At 44.1% G+C, this 26,699-nt stretch overlaps 1 protein-coding gene across 4 annotated transcripts in view; it reads left to right on the forward strand.

The window, feature by feature from the left end:
• The first annotated feature begins 2,668 nt into the window (after window positions 1–2,668).
• Window positions 2,669–26,699, forward strand: part of Dnajc5 (DnaJ heat shock protein family (Hsp40) member C5) — a 54,451-nt gene continuing 30,420 nt past the window's right edge. For all 4 annotated transcript variants that reach the window (XM_045156165.1, XM_045156166.1, XM_004669522.2 and 1 more), the window contains exon 1: window positions 2,669–2,826. The gene's annotated coding sequence lies outside the window, so the exon portion shown is untranslated. The remainder of the gene's footprint in view (window positions 2,827–26,699) is intronic.

Below are 26,699 nucleotides of genomic sequence, written 5' to 3' on the forward strand. Positions count from 1 at the left end.
TAAAAATATTTCATGTATTTATCTGAGAAAGAGCAGAAGGGGCATAGAGAGAAAGAAAGAATGGGCATGCCAGGGCCTGTAGCCATTGCAAAGGAACTCCAGACACACGTATCGCCCTGTGAATCTGTTTTAGTGGATACTGGGGAATTGAACCTGGGTCCTTAGGCTTTGCAGGCAAGTTCCTTAGTTACTAAGCCATTTCTCCAGCCCTCTTTTTTTTTTTTTTTTTTTTGAGGTAAGGTCTCTAGCCCAGGCTATCATGGAATTCACTATGTAGTCTCAGGTTGACCTTAAGTCATAGTGATCCTCCTACCTTGGCCTCAGTGCTGAGATTAAAGGTGTGCACCACCATGCCCAGCTCTTTTCTTTGTGTGTGAGAGAGGTGTATGCATATATGTGCAGATGTGTGACATGTGCACAACATGCAAGAGGCCTTCTTATTGTTGTTTTTTTTTGAGGTAGAGACTCACTCTAGCCCAGGCTGACCTGGAATTCACTATGGAGTCTCAGGGTGGCCTCGAACTCACAGCAATCCTCCTACCTCTGCCTCCCAAGTGCTGGGACTAAAGGCTTGCGTCACCATGCCTGGCGAGGCCTTCTTATATCAGCAAAGTATTTTTTATTAGTTATGGACATAATATGTAAACAACACATGTTGGTACCATCCTTACCCTCATGCTTGCCCTCCTAAAAGGGACCCTCCTTATTGGGGATGCCAGTTATTCCAATGGGGATTGTGGCTGTGCACTGTGTGGGTAGCCATCATTTATGGGGAAGAGGCAATGTGTCTGTGCATAATGTCCCAACTTGTGGCTCTAACAATCTTCCTGCCCCCTCTTCTGCTAATTTCCCTGAGCCATGTTGGGTTCCTTTTAGGTCTTCTTCAGTGATGGGCTCTCTGGATCTCTGGTTTGATAGAAGTTGAGTGTCCTCTGTGTTTATCTCCTTCACCCTGTGCTGATATCAGGTTCACCAAGAAAGCAGCACAATTGCTCATTTCTCTAGTTGCTCTATGATTTCAGCTGGGTCCCTGGTAATGTGTGATGGACTGATTCTCTCCTCAGGTTCTACATCCATCTGAAAAAGAAAAGCAGATTCTCCAATGGAAAGTGAAGTCAGCACTGGTTAAATGGGATAACCACTGCTAGTTTAGAGAGAATAGATGTAGGCCCTCTTGTAGCCCAAGATTGGTGGGAGCTTGATATTGGAGAGCGAACTCATTATTTGGATATGATTCTGACTTGTTTCCCAGTTCCAGCTATGGGTTCCTTTCCACTGAGCAGATCTGTTAGCCAATCCAACAGCAGATGATTATCCACCATGGCTGTGTGTCACTATTGCACTTGGGTGAGCATCACGTCAGGTTGTTTGCTGCTGAGCAGCCTAGATCTTGAGTTGCTTGAACATTTTCCCCTAGTAGTTCATGTGGCACCTTCTAGCACTAGACGAGCTAAGTGTCTGGAGGCTGGCTGCCTTCCAGATTCCAGCCAGGTCTCTCCATGTTCCGTATCGATAGCATGTGGTGTTTTCAGTAGTAGGCTTATTATAGAACAAGGCACATAAGGAGAAAAACAATGGGCACACCAGGGCCTCTAGCCACTGCAAATGAACTCCAGTGGCATGTACCACCTTGTGCATCTGACTTACATGGGTATTGGGCAATTGAACCTGGATCCTTAGGCTTTGCAGGCAAGTGCCTTAACCACATCTCTCCAGCCCCTGCTTTATATTTTTTTAAAAGATGACTATGGCAAATACCCAACAGGCAAGATTAGTGCTGTGGCTGTAGGAGTTCTGGCTGCAAAGGTGGCTCTGGAATCAAGAGTAGCACCTGTCTTAGGAATCCAGTACTACTAGAAATGGTAGGACTACTAGTTACAAGGAGTGATAGACTAGAGGGATCTGGTGTTTCTTCCTTCTGCGAATGGACATGGTGAACCAAAGGTTGTACCAAGCAGTGGAAAGCTCCTTCATCTCTGCAGGCCGTTGCAGGTGATTTCCAAAAGGCAGTGATTGGGGAACCAGGAAAGAAGTCTCTTCTGGGTGGTCTCCTTAGATAAGCAAATGTTAGTTTCTGGAGAGTACCTGTGGATGCTAAGGTCACCATTTCGCTCTCCAATTCTTTTGTTTCTTTTTTCGAGGTAGGGTCTCATTCTAGCCCAGGCTGAACTGGAACTCACTTTGTAGTCCCAGACTGGTCTAGAACTCACGGTGATCCTCCTACAAGTCCTGGGATTAAAGGCGTGCGCCACCACATCAGGCAAGACTAGTACATTTTTTCAGGCTTAGATGAAATACTAAACAAATCCAGCTGCAAAACAGGTCTGCGCTTTTTCTGTACAATGTTATGCGGTACCTGCCTGCCTTCCAGGGTACTGGAACTGCCTGAAAGCCACCTAAGGTAGGCCCCGCCCGTCTCCTGGCGGTGGGAGCTGCAGGTTCCACCCATCACCCAGATACTTCTACCTCTGGCGGTCTGTCGCAGCACTGCCTTTGTTTGGGCGGAGTTTCGGCCGAGCTTCTGAGTCTCGGGTACCAGCTGTCACGAAGCTCCCTCCTCCGCGAAGGCGGGACCTCTGTAGCGTTCTGCGCGCTTGCGCAACCAGCTCCGACCCGCCAGGGCGCACGTCCTTCCGGGGGTGCGCGCGCCAGTGCGGGTGCGTGCGTGAGCGTGCGCGTTCCCGCCACCGGTGGTGCTCCCGCACCCTCTGCCACCACTGCCGTCACCGTCGCTGCCCGGGTTCCTCAGACTGAGGAGCACGACGGCCTGCTGCCCAGCAGTGCCGTGGAACGGGGAGCGAAGCCGGCTGGCGGGCGAACGGACAGGTGAGCTCGCGGCAGGCCGGCCGGGCCTCAAGTCAGGCGTGGCCGCTGGGTACAGGCCGCTGGGAGCCGGGCGAAGGTGAGGCTAGCGGGGCGAGGGCCCCACGCCACAACCGGAAATGGCGGCGACCCTCGGAGGTGGCTTGCTGCTCGGCTGGGCCCTGGGCGCCGCTCGACCTTGTGCGCGCGGCGGCGCCACGCCTGGGCTGCCGGGGCCAGCTAGGGTCCAGACGGGTCCTCGCGCACAGCCGCCCCCGCTGCCGCTGTGCAGAACTCTGGCTTTGGGAAGCCGGGAACTGAGGCCCGGGTCTTGTTCACAGTTCACAGCCGGGGGTTTGAAAACTGCCACTTTATAGGCTGAAAATTGTCTTCTTAGTTGGAAATTTCAAAGGCATTTAGCTTGTAAAAGACCTGTTTTATTTATCTGCTTTACAATGACATTTCAAGAGGTGCTTTGTGTCGTGCTCTTAGAGAGAGTATTAAGGACTCATCCGTTTAGGCTCCAATTTGTCATACTGTGTGGCTGGATTAAGAACTCTTGTTTTACTAGTATGCTTGGGAGATGATTTATGAGAATTCAGTTGTGACAAGGAATAGAAAGCAAAAGTTTCATCTTTATTTTCATGTTGGACTTGGGGTAGATTTGTGTCATTTGTTGAGGCTGTGTCTGAATTGATAGTCACTTGTCTGTTTGCAAAAAAAAAAAAAAAATCCAACCCCCAAAAATGAATTTTAGTGGCAAGGGGGTTTCATGTTATTCTCTTGTCGTAGTTGCCTGAAGGCAAAGCTCTATCCAGCAGTTGCTGTAAGATAATTTTGTTAATTTATTTGCTCCCTTTTAGAAAGAAGGATTTGTCAAACAGAAGATGAGACTAGAATCCAGGACTTTAGAGCCAAAGGCCTGCTTCTAACGCAGTGTGTTCCTGTCTTCCATCACTTATGTCAGTGTTAAAGGACTCAGGCTGGCCCTGATTATGTAGTCACCAAGTATGCAGCCAGTGTGGAATCTGAATGCAAATTGGTGGGGGTAGTGGTCTGTCAGTCCTTACAGCGTCTGAGCTTCCTGTCTCATTTATTGCTGATCTCTGAACAAACTTACATGCTTAGTGTCCTTAGCTTCCTAGAATGTTCACTTTCTCTTCCCTGTTCTGTGAGTCATTCACTGATTCCCCTACTTATAATTTCAGTTCTCCACTTCTCATTTGTCTGTCTCCCTTGTCTGCTTAAACTTTCCATAGTACTTGAATCTTGCTCAGTGTATTTAACATATTTAACATTTTTTAATGAATTCAATGGCTTTTTTTTTTTTTAAAGGAAGTATCTCACTCTGTAGCTCAGGTTGACTTCCCATTCACTGTGATCCTTCCACCTCAGCTTCCCAGAGGGCTGGGATTATAGGCATGCACAACCACACCCAGCTTTATCTTTTTATTTTATTTTATTTAAAAAAATTTTTTGTTTAATTTAATTTATTTATTTGAGAGCAACAGAGAGATAGAGAGAAAGAGGCAGATAGAAAGAGAGAGAATGGGCGCTCTAGGGCCTCCAGCTACTGCAAACAAACTCCAGACGTGTGTGCCCCCTTCTGGCTAACGTGTGTTCTGGGGAATCGAGTCTCGAACCCGGATCCTTAGACTTCACAGGCACGCACTTAACTGCTAAGCCATCTGTCCAGCTCAGCTTTATCTTTTTAAAGTACAGTTCTGACACTAGTATGTGCTCAGTAAATAACGAGTGAACACGAGCTTAGCAACAGCTGTGCTATAACCCTGTCACCCTGAAGTCATTGCTGGTGAATACTAAGCACTCAAGCAACAGAGATTCTGAGAGGTATATGATGTACCTCACTTCCTCAGGAGAGAACCACTAATTTTTCCTTGCCCATTGAGAATAGGGCAGCCAGTTAAGAGGGAATCAAATGAGTGCTTAGGACTTCCCTATAAATCTCTTTGCAACTTTTGATTTGTAATTATTTTAAACTTAAAAGTCAGTCCTGTCACTGGTTTAAAAAAATGTTCTTAGGCTGGAGAGATGGCTCAGGTGGTTAAAGTTGCTTGTCTGAGTTCTGTTCCCCACTACCCACATAAAGCCAGATGTACAGGGTGATGTATGCATCTGGAGTTTGCAGTGACAGGAGGCCTTAGTGCACCCATACACTCTTTTTGCCTGCCTGCCTCTTTCTGTCTCTCTCAAATATATTTTTTTTTTCCTTAAGAGGATGCTTTCTTTTAATTTAATTTATTTGCGAGAGAGCATGCATGTGCCAGGGCCTCTAGCCACTGCAAACAAACTCCACATGCTTGTGCCACCTTGTCCATCTGGCTTTATATGGAGACTGGGAAATTGAACCTGGACCCTTTGGCTTTGCAGGCAACTACCTTAACTGCTAAGCTATAGCTCTAGCCCAAAGACATTTTTTAAAAATACTTTTTACTGTGGTGGCGCACGCCTTTAATCCCAGCACTCGGGAGGCAGAGGTAGGAGGATCGCCGAGAGTTCGAGGCCACCCTGAGACTACATAGTGAATTCCAGGTCAGCCTGGGCCAGAGTGAGACCCTATCTCGAAAAACCAAAAAAAAAAAAAAAAAAAAAAAAACAAAACTTTTTACTTATTTATTTGATAGAGAGGGAGAATGGGTGTGCCAGGGCCTTCAGCCACTGCAAATGAACTCCACACACATGCACCCTCTTGTGCATCTGGCTAACCTGGGTCCTGGGGAATTGAACCTGGGTCCTTTGGCTTTGCAGACAAACGCCTTAACTGCTAAGCCATCCCTTCAGCCCCCCCCCCCAAGACATTTTTTAAAAGAATATTAAAAATATTTATGACTTAAGGCTAGAGAGATGGCTTAGCAATTAAGGTGCTTGCCTACAAAACCAAAGGACCCAGGTTCAATTCCCCAGGACCTATGTTAGCAAGATGCACAAGGGGGTGCATGCATCTGAAGTTCGTTTGCAGCTGCTGGAGGCCCTGGTGTGCTCATTCGTCTTCTGTTTCTCTACCTCCTCTTTCTCTCTCAAATAAATAAAAATTTTTAAAAAGTTATGTTTGAGGCTGGGGAGATGGCTCAGTGGTAAAGTACTTGGTGTGCAAGCATGAGGACCTGAGTTTGGATCCAGTACCCATGTGAATGCCAGCTGTGGTGTTGCTCATCTGTAATCCTGTGGTGCTAAGGAAGTGGACACGGGATTCCTGGGACTTAATAGCCAGCTTGTCTAATCAAATCAGAACACCAGTTTCAGTGAGACCCTGTCTTGGAGCTAGGGAGATGGCTTGATGGGTAAGAACACTTGCTGTGCGACCATAAGGACCTGAGTTTGATTCCTAGTGCTCACATAAAAAGCCACGTGTGGCCTTCCAAGGCTCAGGGTCCATTGTGGGAAGAGGTGGCAGAAAGAATGTAAGAGCCAGAGGAAGGGTAAGACTCCTTACAACGTGCTCCTCCAGACACAAAATGACCCGGATATCCATGACCTTGCAGTGCCTCACACTACCAAGACCATCATAATAGGAGATAAAAGATCGTGACATCAAAATAAATGAAAGACTGACTGAGAGAGGGAGTGGATATGATGGACAGTGGAGTTTCAAAGGGAAAGTGGGGGGAGGGAGGGCATTACCATGGGATATTATTTACAGTCATGGAAGTTGTTAATAAAAAATAAATTGGGGCTGGAGAGATGGCTTAGCGGTTAAGCGCTTGCCTGTGAAGCCTAAGGACCCCGGTTCGAGGCTCGGTTCCCCAGGTCCCACGTTAGCCAGATGCACAAGGCGGCGCAAGCGTCTGGAGTTCGTTTGCAGAGGATGGAAGCCCTGGCGTGCCCATTCTCTCTCTCTCCCTCTATCTGTCTTTCTTTCTGTGTCTGTCGCTCTCAAATAAATAAATTTTAAAAAATTTAAAAAAAAAATAAATTGAAGCTGGGCATGGTGGTGCACGCCTTTAATCCCAGCACTCGGGAGGCAGGGTTATGAGGATTGCTGTGAGTTCGAGGCCACCCTGAGACTCCATAGTGAATTCCGGGTCAGCCTGGACCAGAGTGAGACCCTACCTCGAAAAAAAAAAAAAAAAAAGTTGAAAAAACAACAAACACAAAAATAAAATTAAAAAAAAATCCACATGTGGCTGCACATACCTGTTGGCGGGGGTGGCAGTGCAGAAACAGGAGGGTGGTTGAGGCCACTGGTCAGTCAAACCTAAAAATGGCAAGCTTCATGTTCAGTGAGAGACCCTGTTGCAGAAATGAGGTGAAAAAAGCTGGGTGTGGTGGTGCATGCCTCTAATCCCAGCACTCTGGAGGCAGAGGTAGGAGGATCACTGTGAGTTCAAGGCCACCCTCATACTATATATTGAATTCCCTGTCAGCCTGGGCTACAGCTAGATCTTACCTCAAAAAAAAAAAAAAAAAAGGAAAGAGAAAAAGAAAAGACATCTGATGCACTTCTCTGGCTTCTACATGTGGAGCATGCATCTGTACACACATGTGCATATACCACATGTCCCCTGCCTCTCTCCCATCACATATGCACGTGAGAGACCCTATCTCCAAAAACAAGATGGAGAGCAATTGAGGAAGTCAGCTGATGTCAACTTTATACATGCATATAAAAAAAACAAAATAAGACGGGCGTGGTGGCGCACACCTTTAATCCCAGCACTCGGGAGGCAGAGGTAGGAGGATTGCCATGAGTTCGAAGCCACCCTGAGACTCCATAGTGAATTCCAGGTCAGCCTGTGCTAGAGTGAGACCCTACCTCAAAAAAACAAAAAATAAATAAATAAATAAATTTTTCTTTGGTTACTGTACTGTGTTGTGACATGAGGTAACTGAATGAGATTGAGTCATTTGCTTGCCCCTTTGGTTTTCTTGAAGAGTTTATTTTTTATCTGCTACAAGATCTTCCTATGTAGCATGGGCTGGCCTGCAACTTGTTATACTCCTGTTCAACCCCCTGAGTACCATATTATAGGAGTATGCCACTATGTCCAGTGTAAGAATAAGCAGTTCTAATGCTGGGTGTGGTGGTGCATGCCTTTAATCCCAACACCTGGGAGACAGAGGTAGGATTGCCATGAGTTTGAGGCCACCTTGAGACTACATAGTGAATTTCAGGTCAGCCTGAGCTAAAGTGAGACCCTACTTTGAAAAAATAATAAGAAGCAGTTCCTGATTCTCTCAGCTAGAGCTATCTGGGGTGCTACAACATCCAGTAGAACCTTTTTCTTGTCTAAAGGACTCAGTAATCCTTTCTATGACCTTTGCCTCCTGTCCATGTAAACTTAGAGTTATAAATTTCCTTGTGTTCCTTAGAACGTTCTACTTGTGTGATTCAGGCTAGCGAGATAGCTCAATGGTTAAAGGTGCTTTCTTGTTGGTTCATGGTACTGCATAACTCTAGCATACTTTTGCCTAACAGTAAGAGTTCCCATTGCTTGCAGAGAATGGACACTTTGTGGGTTCAATTGTAGAGCCACCCTGGCGACTTGCTTTGCTTTAGGTCTTACTTAACACTATAGACCTGGAACTTGAACTCAAGGATACCCAACCAGGTTTGGTGGGGTTTTTTTTGGTGGGGGTTTTGAGGTAGGGTCTCACTCTAGCCCAAGCTGACCTGGAATTCATTATGTAGGTAGTTTCAGGGTGGCTTCGAATTCATGGTGATCCTCCTACTTCTGCTCCCCAAGCGCTGGGATTAAAGGCCTGTGCCAAATACCTAGCAAGAATATTTTTATTTATTAGAGGGAGAAAGAGAAAGAAGCAGATAGAATGGGCATGCCAGGGCCTCTAGTCACTGCAAACAAATGCTGAACGTATGCACTACCTTGTTTACCTGGGGAATCAGACCCAGGTCCTCTTTGCAGTCAGTCACTTTAACCACTGAACCATCTTTCCAGCCCTCAATAAAAATATTTCATTTGGCCTGGAGAGATGGCTTAGCAGTTAAGTGCTTGCCTGTGAAGCCTAAGGACCCCGGTTCGAGGCTCGATTCCCTAGGATCCATGTTAGCCAGATGCACAAGGGGGCGCACGTGTCTAGAGTTCGTTTACAGTGGCTGGAGGCCCTGGTGCACCCATTCTCTCTCTCTCCTGCCTCTTTCTCTCTCTTGTCTGTCACTCTCAAATAAATAAAATAAACCAAAATAATTTTGAACAAAAATATTTAAAAATAAAAAAAAATATTTACTTGAGAGAAAGAGGTAGAGAAAGTGGGTGCACCAGGACGTCCTGTCACTGCAAATGAACTTCAGACTTATGCACCATTTTGTGCATCTGGCTTTCATGTGTACTGGGAAATTGAACTTGGCTCCCTAGTCTTCACAGGCAAGCACCTGAACTGCTAAGCCATCTCTCCAGCCCCAAAGCTATTTTTTTTTTAAATTTTTATTTATTTGAAAGCGACAGACAGAGAGAGAGAAAGAGGCAGATAGAGAGAGAGAGAGGATGGGTGCGCCAGGGCCTCTGGCCACTGCAAACGAACTCCAGACATGTGTGCCCCCTTGTGCATCTGGCTAATGTGGGTCCTGGAGAATCGAACCTCGAACTGGGCTCCTTAGGCTTCGCAGGCAAGCACTTAACCGCTAAGCCATCTCTCCAGCCCCCAGAGCTATTTTTTAAAAAGTACTTTATTTATTTATTTGAGAAGGAGGGAGAATGGGCACACCAGGGCCTTGAGCCACTACCAGTGAGTTCTAGATGTGTGCCCTACCTGTGTCTCTGGCTTTATGTAGGTACTGGGGAATTTTACCTGGGTACTTTGGCTTTGCAGGTAAGTACCTTAACTGCTAAGCCATGTCTCCAGCCTCCACCCCCAATTTTTTAATTTTAATTTTGGTTAAAAAAATATTTATTTGAGAGAGAGAGAGAGGCAGGTACAGAGAGAGAGAAAGAGATAATGGGCACACCAGGGCCTCTGCATACACTCCCTTGTGCACCTGGTTTACGTGGGTCCTGGGGAATTGAACTGGCATCCTTAGGCTTCTCAGGCAAATGCCGTAACCACTCAGCCATTTTCCCAGCCATATTTTTTTAAAAGTATTTTTAATTATTTATTTGAGAGAGAGAGAATGGGCATGGCAGAGCCTCCAGCCACTGCAAACGAACTCCAGACACATGCGCTCCCTTGGCTTACAGGGATCCTGGAGAGTCGAACCAGGATTCTTTGGCTTTGCAGGCAAACGCCTTAACTGCTAAGCCATCTCCCCAGCTCCCCTATTTTGTTTTTTTGAGGTAGGGTTTCACTCTAGTCCAGGCTGACCTGGCATTCACTGTGTAGTCTTAGAGTGGACTCAAACTCATGGTGATCCTCCTACCTCTGCCTCCCCCCAAGTGCTGGGATTAAAGATTTGTGCCACCATGCTAGGCAAGAATATTTCTATTTATTTATTTGAGAGAGAGAGGAAGACAGATAGAATAGGTATGTCAGGACCTCTAACCACTACAAATGAACTCCAGACACATGTGCCACCTTGGGCATATGGCTTTATCTGGGGACTTTGAACCCTTATCCTTAGGCTTTGCAGGCAAGTGCCGTAACCACTGAGCAATCTCTCCAGCCTTTAATAAATTTTATTGTATTTGTTTTTTCAAGATAGGGTCTGGCTCTAGTCCAGACGGACCTGGAATTCACCGTGTAGTCTCAGGGTAGCCTTGAACTCATGGTGATCCTCCTACCTCTGCCTCCCCTCCCGAATGCTGGGATTCAAAGCATGCACCACTGCCAAGCCTGGAGTGTTTACTTTTTTTTTTTTTTTTTTTTTTTGGTTTTTCCAGGTAGGGTCTCACTCTGGCTCAGGCTGACCTGGAATTCACTATGTAGTCTCAGGGTGGCCTCGAACTCATGGTGATCCTCCTACCTCTGCCTCCCGAGTGCTGGGATTAAAGGCGTGCGCCACCACGCCCGGCTACTTTTTTTTTAATTTTAATTTTTTTTTTTTGAGGTAGGGTTTCACTCTAGCTCAGACTGACCTGGAATAACTATGCAGTCTCAGAGGGGACTTGAACTCCTACAGGTGATGGGGTGTGTTTACTTTTAAAATTGTTTTTATTGCCATGAGTTTGAGGCCAGTCTGAGGCTATATAGTGAACTCCAGGTCAGCCTGGGTAGAGTGAAACCTTACTAAGAAAAGCCAAAAAAGGGGGCGGAGGGAGCAGCTGGGCATGGTGGTGCATGCCTTTAATCCTAGCACTCAAGAGGCAGGGGTAGGAGGATCAGCATGAGTTCGAGGCCACCCTGAGACTACATAGTGAATTCCAAGTCAGCCTGAGTTAGGGTGAAACCCTACCTCAAAAAAAAAAAAAAAAAAAAAAGGCTGGAGATGGCTTAGCTTTTAAGGCATTTGGTTGCAAAGCCAAAGGATCCTAGTTGGGTTCTCCAGGACCCACATAAGCCAGATGCACAAGGGGGCGCAAACATCTGGAGATCATTTGCATTGGCTGGAGGCCCTGGTGTGCCCATTCTTTCCCCCCTCCCATCTTTCTCTCTCAAATAAATAAATAAAATTGTGTGTGTGTGTGTGTGTGTGTGTTTTAAGAATAAAATGCATGATGCTGGGGCTAATAATAAGGCGTTTTGTCTAAGAGTTTTGCCTCTGACAGCAGATGAGGTGAATGTTCAGTGTGGGGTTTGGAATATATGATGCTGTAGGCCAACGATATCAGCAAATGAAAGCATTTTTCTTCAGTAGGGAAATAAACAGAGGTAATCTACATATAAATGAAATGTGTAGCAGTCCTGCATATGAGGACCCCTAATGTCCTATGTGTCACCCCTTGGGAGTTCCTAAATATACACCCAGGACTGAGAGTGAAGCTAACTGACAAAGAGGTTGCCTAGCATGTGTCAGGCCCTGGGTTTGGTTCCTGACACCTCAAAGAAAAATTTGCACTCCTAAAATGAGGCTGTTAGTTTGCGCTATAGAGTCTTGGTAGGAATGTGTCAGGCACACCTCCTGCCCTATGAGTTCCTCTGAGCTTCTACTCCCTAAAATGAAAGTAGTGATTCCTACTCCACCTGTTGGAGAAGCAAAGGAAGGATAAATGGAAGGAAAAATAGGCTGCTTCCTAAGTAGACATGACAAAAAAAAATTTTCTCCTCTTCCAGGCAGGGTCTGTAGCCCAGGCTGACCTTATATCACTCGGTAGCCCAGATTGTCCTCTTACTCATGGCGATCCTCCTACCTCAGTTTCCTGAATGCTGGGAATTATAGGTATCAGCCACCATTCCTGGCTCTAGGTCCAGGTATTTACAGATAAAAGGTGCTTTAAATTTCAAGAGTTTTCCAGAGTTGGAAAATATATTAAGTCAGATAACCCAGAACAGAAAGACAAACACATATTTTCTCTATGTGAATCCTAGCTTAGAACATTTCTTTGTGTGTGTAATTGTGGGGAAGAGTGTACATAGATGGCAAGAAAGCAGAAAAGAGGCTGGAGAGATAGCTTAGTAGTGAAGGTGCTTGCCTGCGAAGCCTAAGAACCCAGGTTCAATTCCCCAGTACCCACATCAGCTAGATGCACAAGGTGGTGCATGTATCTGTCTGCTCCCCCCCCATAAAGAAATAAAAATAAAACATTAAATAAAAAAAAAAAAGCTAGAAAGGAACCCATGAGAGGGAGGAAGAAAAAAGTCTTCAAAGAATAGTAGAGAAGGTAGCAAATTTTAAGTAATATGTACATTGGGAGAATACTGGGGGTGGGAGAGGAGAAAAAATATATACCTACTTGTGTATATGTTAGATTTCAAGAGTTTTCAGACTCTTCTGTCATATCATTGATATTTTAATGTTTTCATATCAGAATTGCAGAAATGAAGCACAGCATCTTGTTCTTCAAACAGACAGGCCAGATTTGGGAGAAGTCTCCGAAAATTCTTGGTCAATTTTTTCTCCACTGTTTCACTTCAGTCCATAATCACTCTGCATTTTTCGTAAGTGATTTGTAAGACTTAGTTTATAGCAGAGAACTTTGTCATTTGTTTCTGAACATATGAAACCTAACTAATACGTTTAGGTTTTGTGATTTGTGGTCGGTGCTGGTACTCAGTGAATGTCTTTTGAACGTATATGAGATGAAATGTGTAGAATCCTTTGCTGTATCTTAAGGAATGTTTACTTATTGGCTATGAAGTTGCAATTCTGGTGAGTCAGAGGACTGGAAGGAGGACTTGCAAAGAAGGGCCCCTGTCAGCTGTGTCCCTCTGTCAGTATATCTCTGGGAAAGCAGTGTGGTCTGCCCCTTAGAGAAGTTTTCTGTCTTTGGTGGCTGTTCTTTTAACCAGGTGAGTTGGAAATATGCCCGTAAAGGAACAGAACAAAATATTCCATTGTGTCATAATTCAAGAGTCACCTCAAGGGATACTGGCTGAATTCAGGGGCAGAGGTACAAGACTGCAGGCTACTCATCTGATAGTCCTATTGTAAAGGAAGGCAAGGTGGTGGAGTAGGAAGAGCCTGAGCTCTGTAGTGGGAGTGTGTGCCACTCACTGCTTGCCTTTCGTATTCTCCTGTTAATGAACAAGATTAGTAGCAAGACAACCCTGCTGGGTTTTTCTGTACTAGGTAGAAATTCTGTGTCAGAGTGCAAACTATCATTCTTGACATATCTTACCAAGTTCTACTCCTCCTAGCACTTAACTGTGTCTTTTGTCCTTTATCCTAATCAGACTTTGATACTATATTTGTTGCTCATTTAACAACTGTTACAGGGTTTGATATTAACCTTCTGTTTTTTATTTTTATTTATTTATTTAAAAAAAAAATTTTTTTGTTCATTTTTTATTAATTTATTTGAGAGTGACAGAGAGAGAGAAAGAGACAGAGAGAATGATTGAGAAATGGCGCGCCAGGGCTTCCAGCCACTGCAAACAAACTCCAGACACGTGCGCCCCCTTGTGCATCTGGCTAACATGGGTCCTGGGGAACCGAGCCTCGAACCGGGGTCCTTAGGCTTCACAGGCAAGCGCTTAACCGCTAAGCCATCTCTCCAGCCCTGTTTTTTATTTTTTATTTTTATTTATTTATTTACTTATGTTTTGGTTTTCCAAGGTAGGGTCTCACTCTAGCCCAGGCTGACCTGGAATTCACTATGGAGTCTCAGGGTGGCCTCGAACTCACAGCGATCCTCCTACCTCTGCCTCCCGAGTGCTGAGATTAAAGGCGTGCGCCACCACGCCTGGCTCCCAGCTGTTTTTATTTTTTATTTTTTGTTTTTTCCAAGTAAGGTTTCACAGTAGCTCAGGCTGACCTGAAATTCATTATATAGTCTCAGGGTGGTCTTCTGCCTCTACCTCCTGACCATGCCTGGCTTCTCTCTCTCTTTTTTTTTTTTTTTTTTTTTTTTTTTGAAGTCAGGTCATGCTCTAACCCAGGCTGACCTGGAATTCACTAGGTAGTCTCAGGCTAGCCGTGAGCTCACAGCAATCTTCCTACTTCAGCCTCTCGAGTGCTAGGATTAAAAGCATATGCCACCACATCCTGCTTGCCTTATTTATTTGTTTATCTTTGTTTATGTAGAGAAATTGGCGGACAGAGAGAAAGAATGGGCCCACCATGGCCTCCTGCCACTGCAAACAAACTCCAGACACATGCAACACTTTGCAACTGGCTTTTCATGGGAGTCAAACCTGGGCCAAAGTTTTTCAGACAAGCACCTTTGTCCACTAAGCCCCCTAGAGAGATGGCTTAGCAGTTAAGGCACTTTGCTGCAAAGCCTAAAGATCAAGATTTGATTCCCCGGTACCCACATAAGCCAGATGCACAAATTGGTGTCTGAGTCTTAAGTTTGTTTGCTGTTGCTGGAGGCCCTGGCATGCTCATTCTCTCTCTCAAATAAATAAATAAAATATATTTTTAAATTATTTATTTATTTATTTGAGAGCGACAGGCACAGAGAGAAAGACAGATAGAGGGAGAGAGAGAGAATGGGTGCACCAGGGCTTCCAGCCTATGCAAATGAACTCCAGATGCGTGCGCCCCCTTGTGCATCTGGCTAACGTGGGTCCTGGGGAACTGAGCCTCGAACCGGGGTCCTTAGGCTTCACAGGCAAGCGCTTAACCGCTAAGCCATCTCTCCAGCCCAAATAAAATATTTTTATAACTCAAAAAATATTTATTTATTTGAGAGAGACATTAAGGAACTCTTCACTCATGTGCCACTTTGTGCTTCTGGCTTTATGTAGGTACTGGAGAATCGACCCAGGTGGTTAGACTTTGAAAGCACGTGTCTTTTAACCACTGAGTCATCTGTTTAGCCCACCTTCTGTTTTTTGTTTTTTATCCCCAAGTTGGGTCTCACTCTAGTCCAAGCTGACCTATAATTCACTATGTAGTTTCAGGGTGGCCTCGAACTCACAGTGATCCTCCTACCTCTGCCACCACACCTGGCTTAAATAAATATTTATTGGGAGAGAGAGAATGAGAATAAATGGGCGCACCAGGGCCGCCTACCACTGCAAACAAATTCCAGACATTTGCTGTTTTGTGTATTTGGATTTATGTGAGTACTGGGGTGTCACACCATCCAGTGATACTTGGAAGAACACAAAATGAACACACAACATGCAAAATGTGATTTAAAGGAGGGCCAGAGGGGTGCTGTCAATCTTGGCAAGCAAGTGTCTTTTAATTGCTGAGTGTCATCTCTCTAGCCTGGGCTTGATTGACATTAAAATCTGAGAGTGTTTTTTTTTTTCCCTCAGTTGCAATAAATTTTCTAGATTTCTCTGTGGTGTCCATTAAAATGGACTTCTTTTTTTTTTTTGTCTCACTCTAGCTCAGGCTGACCTGGAATTCACTATGGAGTCTCAGGCTGGCTTCAAACTCCCGGCGATCATCCTACCTCTGCCTCCCAAGTGCTGGGATTAAAGGGGTGCGCCACCACACCTGGCTCTCAAATAGACATTTCTACTTGTAAATAGACTTCTTAAAATGCATAAAACCAGTTAACATCGGTTTTTCAGATTAGCTGAAAAAGGAGTTGTATCCAAGTAAGGAACTGTGTTCATTTTATACTTTTTTGCTTAACACATGGAAATTTCAGTAAAAAATTGTAACACAAGGCCAACCCAGGTTACATACATAGCTCAAAGAAAACATGCCATCGAGAGAGATTTCGAGGATACCTTGGGCTCTAGACAGAGGCCACAGGCTACCTGGACTATAAGGAACCTTTGGTCAGCCAGGGCTCCAGAAGTACTTTAAGACCTGCTTGGGCTTCAGAGAGAGTTGAAAGTTAGCCTTGGCTACAGGAGAGTCCAAGGCCAACCTGATTCCAGGATTCAAAGGACAGCCTTAGCCAGGTGTGGTGGCACACACATTTAATCCCAGCAAACAAAGTTCCTGTGTTTTGTTTTTTTTTTTGTTGTTGTGGTTGTCTTTTGAGGTAGGGTGTTACTGTAGCCCAGGCTGACCTAGAATTCACTATGTAGTCTCAGGGTGGCCTCAAACACACAGTGCTCCTCCTACCTCTGCCTCCTGAGTGGGGGATTTAAGGCGTGCACCACCACAGTCAGCTAACTGTTTAAAATTTGAGAGAGAGAGAGAATGGGCGCGTGAGGGCCTCCAGGCGCTGCAAACGAACTCCAGACACATGCAGCACCCGGTGCACCTGGCTTACGTAAAGTACTGAACCTGGGTCCTTAGGCTTTGCAGGCAAGCGCCTTACCTGCTAAGCCATCTCTCTAGCTCAAGTTGCGGTTTTGTTTTGTTTTGTTTTTGTTTTTTCTTTTTGTAGGTAGGGTCTCACTCTAGCCCAGGCTGACCTGGAATTCACTATGGTGTCTCAGGGTGGCCTCAGATTCACAGCGATCCTCCTACCTCTGCCTCCCAAGTGCCGGGATTAAAGGCATGTGCCACCACGCCCAGCTCAAGTTTTGTTTTAAGGTTAATATTTTTCTTTTTTTTCCCAAAAAAAAACAAAATAATAACAATAATGAATGAATAAAAATAATTTAAAATTTAAAAAAATTGTAACACAATCTAATGGTCAAGCTTAATTTTGTATGCTGTATAAACCATGTTGGCCTTAAACTTGCTTTCCTTTTCCTCATTCTACCTATTGTTGGGATTGCAGGTGTGTGTCACTGTGCTCAACTCCAATTTAGTTTTGATATGAATACTAAAATGTCTCCCATTGAAGAATGACTATAAAGTGTTTGTAAACTTGCCACAATTTTTAGAAAGAGGTTTCTTAGAAATTCCCTGACTCTATGGGCTGGAGAGATGGCTTAGTGGTTAAGCGCTTGCCTGTGAAGCATAAGGATCTCGGTTCGAGGTTCGATTCCTCAGGACCCACGTTAGCCAGATGCAGAAGGGGGCACATGCGTCTGGAGTTCATTTGCAGTGGCTGGAAGCCCTGGTGTGCCCATTCTCTGTCTGTCTATCTGCCTCTTTTTCTCTCTGTCTGTCGCTCTCAAATAAATAAGTAAAAATAAACCAAAAAAAAATTTTTTTTTAAATTCCCTGACTCTAAAATACAGTCTAAAGTGATAACTGATTTGAACCTGCACTCTGACATGGTTACTTAATATGCATTACCATATCCATAAGAAAGCCTCATAAGTAAGGCAAGTGAGTATTCTGTAGTGTAAAGGTATGGCATTGAATAATAAACACAAATAATGCCATCATACCTGTTGAAACTGCAGCACAGAATTTACACATTACTTCTTAAAAATCCAGGCCTGGAAAGCCAGGTGTGGTGGTGCATGCCTTGAATCCCAGCACTCGGGAGGTAGAGGTAGGAGGATTGCCATGAGTTCAAGGCCACCCTGAAACTACATAGTGAATTCCAGGTCATCCTGAGCTACAGTGAGACCCTACGTCAAAAAATTAGAAAAAAAATCTGGGGCTGGAAATATGGCTTAGAGATTAAGGTGCTTGCCTGCAAAGCCTAAGAACTAAGGTTTTAATTCCTCAGTACCCATATAAGCTAGATGCACAAGGTGGCACATGCGTCTTGAGTCCATTTGCAGTGGCTAGAGGCCCTGGCATGCCCATTCTCCCTCCCTCTTTCTCAAATAAGTAAAATATTTTTTTAAATCCATTTCTGGCTCTTTATGGCTATTTATTTCTCCTGATCCTCTATAAGTCCCTGCTCTGGTAAGCCCCCCTCATTTCATCCTTGCTAGGCTGAGATGAGGAGGATCCCTACTCCCAGTTGGACTCTCTACTCACTCCCCTCCTTTCTTCCTTCCACATGGCAGGAGCTCTCTGGACTTTTTTATCTTTCCTTCTCTTAATCTAATAAAGTCTATAAATTTCACAAGAAAAATAATCCCCTGGGTGTGGTGGCACATGCCTTTAACCCCAGCACTCAGGAGGCCGAGGCAGGAGGATCGCTGAGAGTTTGAGACCAGCCTGACACTACATAGTGAATTCCAGGTCAGCCTGGGCTAGAGCAAGACCCTACTTCTACAAAAAATCCGTTTCGGTTGGTCCTGTTATTTTTCTTGCATCATCCTATCTAGTTTTTGTAATCCTAACTGAATGTTACCACCATACAGACTCACTACATCCTTCTGGGTGATTAGTGCTGGTGTGGCTCTCATACTTGTTTCATCCGCTCCTGTTTTTTGTTTTTGTTTTAATTTTTTTGGGGGGTTTATTTTTATTTATTTATTTGAGAGAGACAGACAGAGAAAGAGAAAGAGGCAGGGAGAGAGAGAGAGAGAATGGGCGCACCAAGGCTTGCAACCACTGCACACAAATTCCAGATGAGTATGCCACCTTGTGCATCTGGCTAAGGTGGGTCCTGGGGAATCAAGCCTCGAACGGGGGTCCTTAGGCTTCACAGGCAAGCACTTACCCACTAAGCCGTCTCTCCAGCCCTTTTTTTGTTTTTTAAGGTAGGGTCTGACTATAGCCCAGGCTGACCTGGAATTCACTATGTAGCTGCAAGCTGTAGCTCCAAGCTTGCCTCAGATTCATAACAATACTCTTAATTCAGCCTCAGGAGTGCTGGATTAAAGGCATGTGCCACTATGCCCAGCTCTTTTTTTTTTTTTTCCCCAAGCTCTATATCCTAGCGTGGTCTACATTAGTGAGGGAAATCCACCTTGGGATTTCCCTGTAGCCTATGCTGGCCTCAAGCTCAGTGCAAAAGTACTACCTGTATCTCCCAAGTGCTAGGATTAAAGGTGTGAACCCCCTTGCCCAGCCCTTTTTTTTTGAGGCAGGGTTTCACTATAACCCAGGCTAACCTGGAACTCTCTAGCACAGGCTTGCCTTAAATTCATGGTGATTCTTCTACCTGCTGGGATTACAGACATGTGTCACCATGCCCAGCTGATTTTGATTTTTGAGACAGAGTCTCACTATGTAGTTCATATAGATCTTCCAGTCTCACTTCTCAATAACTGTGATTGCAACTGTGTACCATCTCTTAAGAATGGAGAAACTTATCAAAAGGCATGTGCCTAAGGCCTCTATCTGGGTGCCATCCATTCCTAGATACAGTTCAGTAAAAATCACTTAAGTAAAATTGGGTATCTCAAAGCACAAGTTGGTGCTCTGCTCAATAGGGGCCTCACCCATGACCCCATTTGCTGTCAGAACAGACGACACAGCAGGCCTAGCAGGTACCTTCACTTAGTTTTTCTGGGGTATGCCTACTACAGACCCCACTCCTGACACCAGACTGCTAAAAGAAAAACACTAGACAAGTTAGATTGAGGAGCAAAGAAGTGATTCAAGAATCAAGTGATACCCAAGGTTCAGAGAGCTTTGCTTAGCCAGCTAGGCAAGCAATATTTATAAAGAGGAAGCAACATATAGAATTAGCCTAATTGGTTACAGCTAAATTTCAGGCAGGTCTCTTTTGAGTGTGTGTTTTAATATCTAATTCCTTGGAAACTGGGTATGTCTTTCAGTCAGTTTGTCATAGTTTTGATTGATGTATCTAATTCTCAGTTGTATACTAGAATTGATGGGACCACATTTAGTAATGGCAGAGAGGCAGTGTCTGAAGTTATGATTTAAAGTAAAAGATTTAAAGTCCACATATGAAGTGCATTGACCAGCTATATCTCCAATATGAATTTGAAGTGTTCAGATATTGGTCCCATTTCTCTCTTTTTTCTTTTCTTTTTTGTTTGCCCTAGCCCATGGAAAAGTGGCATATTGCCAGGCATGGTGGCATACAACTTTAATCCTAGCACTCAGAAGACAGAGGTAGAAGGATTGCCGTGAGTTTGAGGGCACCCTGAGAAAACCAAAGAGAAAAAAAAAAAATCCAAAAAGAAAAGTAGCACATCGTAACAGAGAAATGTATGAATAGGAATGAGATAACAGTATCATGATACCCTTCAAGGGCATGCCTCCGTATGATGGGAAGACTACCTACTAGGTAACTAGGTACCATTTCTTAGGGTACACTATCCCCCTCCCCAAGATCTCCATAGACTGGAGACCAAGTCCTTATAGTATGATTTCAAACCCAAACTATAGCAGTTAACTTAAAATGTGTATAAAGTTAAACTTAGTAATTTTTATAATTGGGCAGCATTTATCTGACGTCAGACAGTCTTGTCAGTTTGGATGATGCTTATAGTAAGAACTTTTATACTAGTATTCAGGTTGCCCTCAAATCCCTGGGTGTAAGTGATTTCCTTCCTTAGCCTCCCTAATAGCTGGCACTGAAATGGGAGTTTGGGGCTTCTTCCGATGCCAATCACAGCCATAAGTTTAGGGTACCCAGGTCCTTAATAGAAGAAAAGTACAGAGAACTGCCATGTGGAAAGCAGGAGTGGGTAGAGAGCCCATGTGGGAGTATCCCTGCCCCATTATCAACCCAGCAGAGCAGAGATGAGGGGGTTTTCCAAAGCAGGGACCTGTCAGTTCAGAAAGATGAAAGGCCAGAAGAGGCCTTGCCCACCTGGTAAGGACCTATTTATAATCTTATTATGGTGGGCTTTTCTCTTGGGCTTAGGTGAGTCTGAAAGAGAGCTGATTGGTGTGGGCTCAGGGGCTGACTAAGGAGTAAGGGGTGAGAGCCGATTTGATAGTCTGGATCAGATACTGAACTCTGTTCTGTTGAAGCAGGCAGGCACAGTGTTCCCTCTTTGGACCCCCTCTTCTGACTAGTTACCTAGGCTCCCTTCAGCAGTATAGGGGCATACCACCTTGGCTGGCTTTAAGATTGGGAAACTTATTTGGCTTGATTTTTTTTTTTATTTTTTGGAGAGTCTTTCTGTGCAATCCTGACTAAGCCCCAGACTCACTAATGTAGACCATGCTAGGATATAGAATGGGTTCCAGGTCAGATTGGACTAGAATGAAAGCTTTGCCTCAAAAAATCCAAAACCAGGGGGCTGGAGAGATGGCCTAGTGGTTAAGATACTTGTCTGTGAAGCCTGTGCACCCAGGATCAACTCCCCAGTACCCATTTAAGCCAGATGCAGAAGGCAGTGCATGCATCTGGAATTTGTTTGCAGTGGCTTGAGGACCTGGTGCACACATTCTCTCTCTATCTTGCTTTCTCTCTCAAATAAATAAGATATATATTTAAAAAAAAAATAAATGCAGAAGAGGTGGCAGAAAGAATGTAAGAGCCAAAGGAAGAGTAGGACTCCTTACAACGTGCTCCTCCCAGACACAAAATGGCCTAGATATCCATGACCTCACAGTGCCTGGCACTACCTACACAAGACCATCATAATAGGAGGAAAAGATCATGACATCAAAATAAAAAAGAGACTGATTGAGAAGGGGAGGGGATATGATGGAGAATGGAGTTTCAAAGGGAAAAGTATGGGGTGGGAGGGTATTACCATGGGATATTTTTTATAATCATGGAAATTGTTAATAAAAATTTGAAAAAAAAGAACCTACCCTGAAAAAGACCAAAAAAATTATGAAATAAAAAACATATATAAACCAAACCAAAATAAAATAATAATAAATAATTTAAAAATTTTTTGAGGTTCTTCAAGGCAAGGGTCTCACTCTAGCTTAGCCTGACCTGGAATTCACTATGTAGTCTCAGGGTGATCTCAAACACACACCAATCCTCCTACCTCTGCCCCTTCCTAGTGCTGGGATTAAAGGCATGTGCCACCACATCTGGCCTTTTAAAACTTTTTTTGTTGACAACTGCCATAATTATACACAATGAGCCAAGATAATTCCCTCCCCCAGTTTCCCCTTAACAAATCCACCCTCCATCATAGCCCCTCCCATCTCTCAATTAATCTGTCTTTTATTTTGATGTCATCACCTTTTCCTCCTATTATGAATGTCCTGTGTAGATAATACCAGACATTGTGAGGTCATGGATGTCTAAACCATTTTGTGTCTGGAAGATTGCATTCTAAGTAGTCCTACTCTTTCTTTGGCTCATCCCTTTTTTCCACTACCTCTTCTGCAATGGACCCTGAGCTTTGGAAGGTGTGATAGAAATATTTCAGAGCTGAACACTCTTCAGCACTATGGTGCCTTTTTATTTTATTAGAGAGAATGGGCATGTCAGGGCCTCTAGCCACTGTAAACGTACTCCAGATGCTTGTGCCACTATGTGCATTTGGCTTATGTGGGTTCTGAGGAGTCAAACTAGGTCCTTAAGCTTCACAGGAAAGCACTTTAAACACTAAGCCATCTCTCTAGCCCACTTGGTGCCTTTTGAGTCATCCCGGAGTTCACCACTATCAGAAAAGAGAAGCTTCTCTAACCAAAAGTGAGAGTAGCATTAATATATGGGTATAAACATGAAGAAAAGTGCTTACTGGGCAGTTTGGTTAGCATAATACATGCATTTAGCCAGACAACAGCAGGTGTTACACCCCTGGGGCTCATGACCTCCCCCACCATAGGCTTTTGACTAGGTTTTCAGTGCCAGGCATACATTCCTTCCTCTGGAGCAGGTCTCCAGTCCAATTAGAGGGTGGTTGGTTACCCTCATAACAGACAGACATGCCATTATTGCACCTGATGGCTCATTTGGCCTGTCTGCCCAAATTTAAGGCTTGCATTGTCCACTGTTGTTTTTCTCCACTGATGATTTCTCTATCCCATAGGGCTGCACATGGCATAGCTTTTTCCAGCTTTCTGACAGCTGGGCTACAGGGAAGAGGTTTTCAGCTCAGCTCCAGCTTGATTTCTCAGTGACCTTGCAGCCCAAGCATATGGAGTTTAGTTGTTTGTTTGTTTAATTTTTATTTATTTGAGATTGACAGAGAGAGAAAGAGAGAATGGGCATGCCAGGGCCTCCAGTCACTGCAAACGAACTCCAGATGTGTGCGCCCCCTTGTGCATCTGGCTAATGTGGGTCCTGGAGAATTGATCCTTGAACTGGGGTCCTTAGGCTTCACAGGCAAGCACTTAACCACTTAGCCATCTCTCCAGCCACATATGGAGTTTTTAGCAAAACCAGGAGTCTTGGCACTGGCCTGTAATGTTTTGGGGACTGCAGAGACCTCCCTGGCCAACAACTCACTGGAACTGAAATTTTTCTAGTAACAGTCTATGGCTTCTTGATGTGCCATTGTCCAGAAAAGTAGGTTTTCATACAGCTTACTCATATTCTCTTGAATTTTTGTTTGTTTGTTTGTTTGTTTGTTTTTTGAGGTAGGGTCTCACTCTGGTCCAGGCTGACCTGGAATTAACTCTGTAGTCTCAGGGTGGCCTTGAACTCATGGTGATCCTCCTACCTCTGCCTCCCAAGTACTGGGATTAAAGGTGTGTGCCACCATGCCTGGCTTGTTTTTTGTTTTTTTGAGGTAGGGTCTCACTCAGCCCAGGCGGACCTGGAATTCACTATGTAGTCTCAGGGTGGCCTTGAACTCACGGGGATCCTCCTACCTCTGCCTCCCAAGTGCTAGGATTAAAGACATGTGCCAACTCCCCTGGAATCTCCTGAATTTTTAAAAATATTTAATTATTATTTCTTTGAAAGAGAAAGAAGCAGAGAGAGAATGGGTGCAACCTGTTAGCCCTGCAAACTCCAGACACATGTGCCATCTTGTACATCTGTCTTAAATGGGTCCTGGGGAATCAAATCTGGGTTTTTTGGCTTTGCAGGCAAGTGCCTTAACCACTAAGCCATCTAGCCCCCTCTTGATTTTTCTTTTGTTTGTTTTTGTTTTTTGAGGTATGGTTTCACTCTAGCTCAGGCTGACGTAATTCACTATGTAGTCTCAGGGTGGCCTGGAACTCATGGCAATCCTACCTATGCCTCCCAAGTGCTGGGATTAAAGGCGTGTACCACACCACACTTGGCTCCTTCTTGAATTTTTTACTCAGTCTCTTCCCCTGACCTCACTTAGGCCATTCCATTTCTAGTAATCTGTTCATCTATTTACATATATACAATACCATCTCCTTAAATTCTCCCCTCTCCTCCCTTCCTTATAGCCCTTTTTTAGCTTACTGACTTCTGTTGCCTTACTCTCAAATAAGTAAGTAAATAGATTGATTAATTGAATATATTTTTTAAAAAACAGGCTGGAAGGATTGCTTAGTGGTTAAGGCATTTGCCTGCACTCAGGAGGCAGAGATAGGAGGATCACCGTTAGTTCAAGGCCACCCTGCAAGTACATAGTGAATTCTAGGTCAGCCTGGGCTAGAGACCCTACCTCGAAAAACCAACAATAATAATAATAATAATAATAATAATAATAATAATAATTTTTTAAAATAAATATAACTGGCAGCTAGAGAGATGGCTGAGCGGTTAAGGCTCTTGCCTACAAAGCCTAAGGACCCAGATTCGATTTTCCAGGTCCCACATAAGCCAGATGCACATGATGGTGCATGTGTCTGTGCTGTGATATCTGACTTTTGGTGGTGACAGAAATACACTCTTAGAGCATCTTTAAAAAGCACTTTAGTAGGCTAGGGAGATTGCTCAATATGCAAAGGTACTTACTTGCAAAGTCTGCAGGCCCAAATTCAATTCCCTTTTACCCACATAAAGCCAGATGCACCAAATGGTACATATATCTGGTGGGTTTTTTTGCTGCAGCAGCAAGAGGCCATGGTGTGCCCATTCTCAATCTGTCTCTTTCTTTTTCTCTCTGTCTCTCTTTCTCTGCTTGCAAATAAAAAAAAATTAAGAAAGTACATTTGTTTTGTACAGCAGCTGCTGCTGATTCTTTTTTTTTTTTTTTTTTTTTTTTTTTTTTTTTTGAGGTAACATCTCACTCTAGCCCAGACTGACCTGACATTATTGATCATGTAATCTCAGGATGGCCTCCTACCTCTACCTCCTGAGTGCTGGGATTAAAGGTGTGGGCCACCACACCAGGCAGAGCTTTTAGACTTTTTTGTTGGCAAAGAACTATATATAAAGTAGAGGATTTTGTTCCTATCTGGTCTTTGGTATGAAAATATAAGAGTAGTTCCCTATTATATGACCATTTAATAAGTTTTCCAGTTGGAGAAACCTTGAGACCATGCTGTGGATATATTATTGGCATAGGACTGCATATCTAGTGTGTAAGCTCTAGCAATTTCCTCTTGAAAGCTACATTGCTTATCTGAAATATAGGCTTCTCCTCTACAATGAATATCCAGTGCTTTGGGTAGGCAGGGTGTGTTATGAGGAGCCATGGTGGTAGAGGTGCTGTACTGGTAAGACCCATGGCAGCTGGTAAAGACCAACATGTTCCAGTTTTCCTTGGGGTACGTGGCAGTAGCATTATCTCTATGATTTTTTATTTATTTTATTTATTTTCTTTTTATTTGGTTTTTCAAGGTAGGGTCTCACTCTGGCCCAGGCTGACCTGGAATTAATTATGTAGTCTCAGGGTGGCCTTGAACTCACAGCGATCCTCCTACCTCTGCCTCCCAAGTGCTGGGATTAAAGGCGTGCACCACCACGCCCGGCTTACTTTATTTTTTAAAATACTTTTATTTATTTATTTTGAGAAAGAGAGGCACAATGATCATGCCAGGGCCTCCTGCTGCTGCAAATTTCAGATGCATGTGCCACATTGTACATCTGGCTTTGCATGGGTTCCAGGGACTGGCAGGCTTTGCAGGCAAATACCTTTAATTGCTGTGTCATCTCCAGTTTATGATTTTTAAATTACTTTTTTTTTTTTTCTCACTCTAGTCCAGGCTGACCTGGAATTCACTATGTAGTCTCAGTAGTCTCAGGGTGGCCTCAAACTCACAGCAATCCTCTTACCTCTGCCTCCCAAGTGCTGGGATTAAAGGCGTGCACCATGCCCAGCTTTTTTTTTTTTTTTTTTTTTTTTGGTTTTCCAAGGTAGGGTCTTGCTCTAGCCACCATGCCTGGCCTACTGTTGCTTTTTTTTTAATGCAAAAAGAAAAAATGTAGAGACTTTAAAGTACATACTGGCTTGAGTAGATTCACTACAGTGCATACAAATGAAGTTATGTAGGTTGGTTTCAGTTAAAAATTGGGGCGGGGGAAATGGCTTAACAGCTGAAGGTGCTCGCTTGCAAAGCTTTCCGGCCTGGGTTCAATCCCCATGCCCCAATGTACCAACCATGTAAAGTAAGACGTGGCACAAGTGTCTGTGGCAGGAGACCTTGGCATGTCCATATACACATGTACAGATAAATAAATTTTGTTTGTAGGATCTCACTCTAGCCCAGGCTGACCTGGAACTTGCTCTGTAGTTCCAAGATATAAAGCAGTTTACACACAGCAGCTAGCTTTCATAAAGATTTTTCAAAATATTTTTCACTTATTATTTATGTGAGAGAGATAATGGACACATTAGGGCCTCTGGCCACTGCAAACGAACTCTAGACACATGTGCTACCTTGTGTACCTGGCTTTATGTGGGTACTGGGAAATAAAATCTGAACTGAGTACGTAGGTTTTGTAGGTAAGCACCTCAACTGCTGGACCATCTTTCAAGCCCCTGATAAATTTTTTTGTTTTGTTTTGTTTTGTTTTCCGAGGTAGGGTCTCACT

The sequence above is a fragment of the Jaculus jaculus genome, chromosome 8 (assembly GCF_020740685.1).
Source record: "Jaculus jaculus isolate mJacJac1 chromosome 8, mJacJac1.mat.Y.cur, whole genome shotgun sequence".
NCBI classification, from domain to species: domain Eukaryota; kingdom Metazoa; phylum Chordata; class Mammalia; order Rodentia; family Dipodidae; genus Jaculus; species Jaculus jaculus.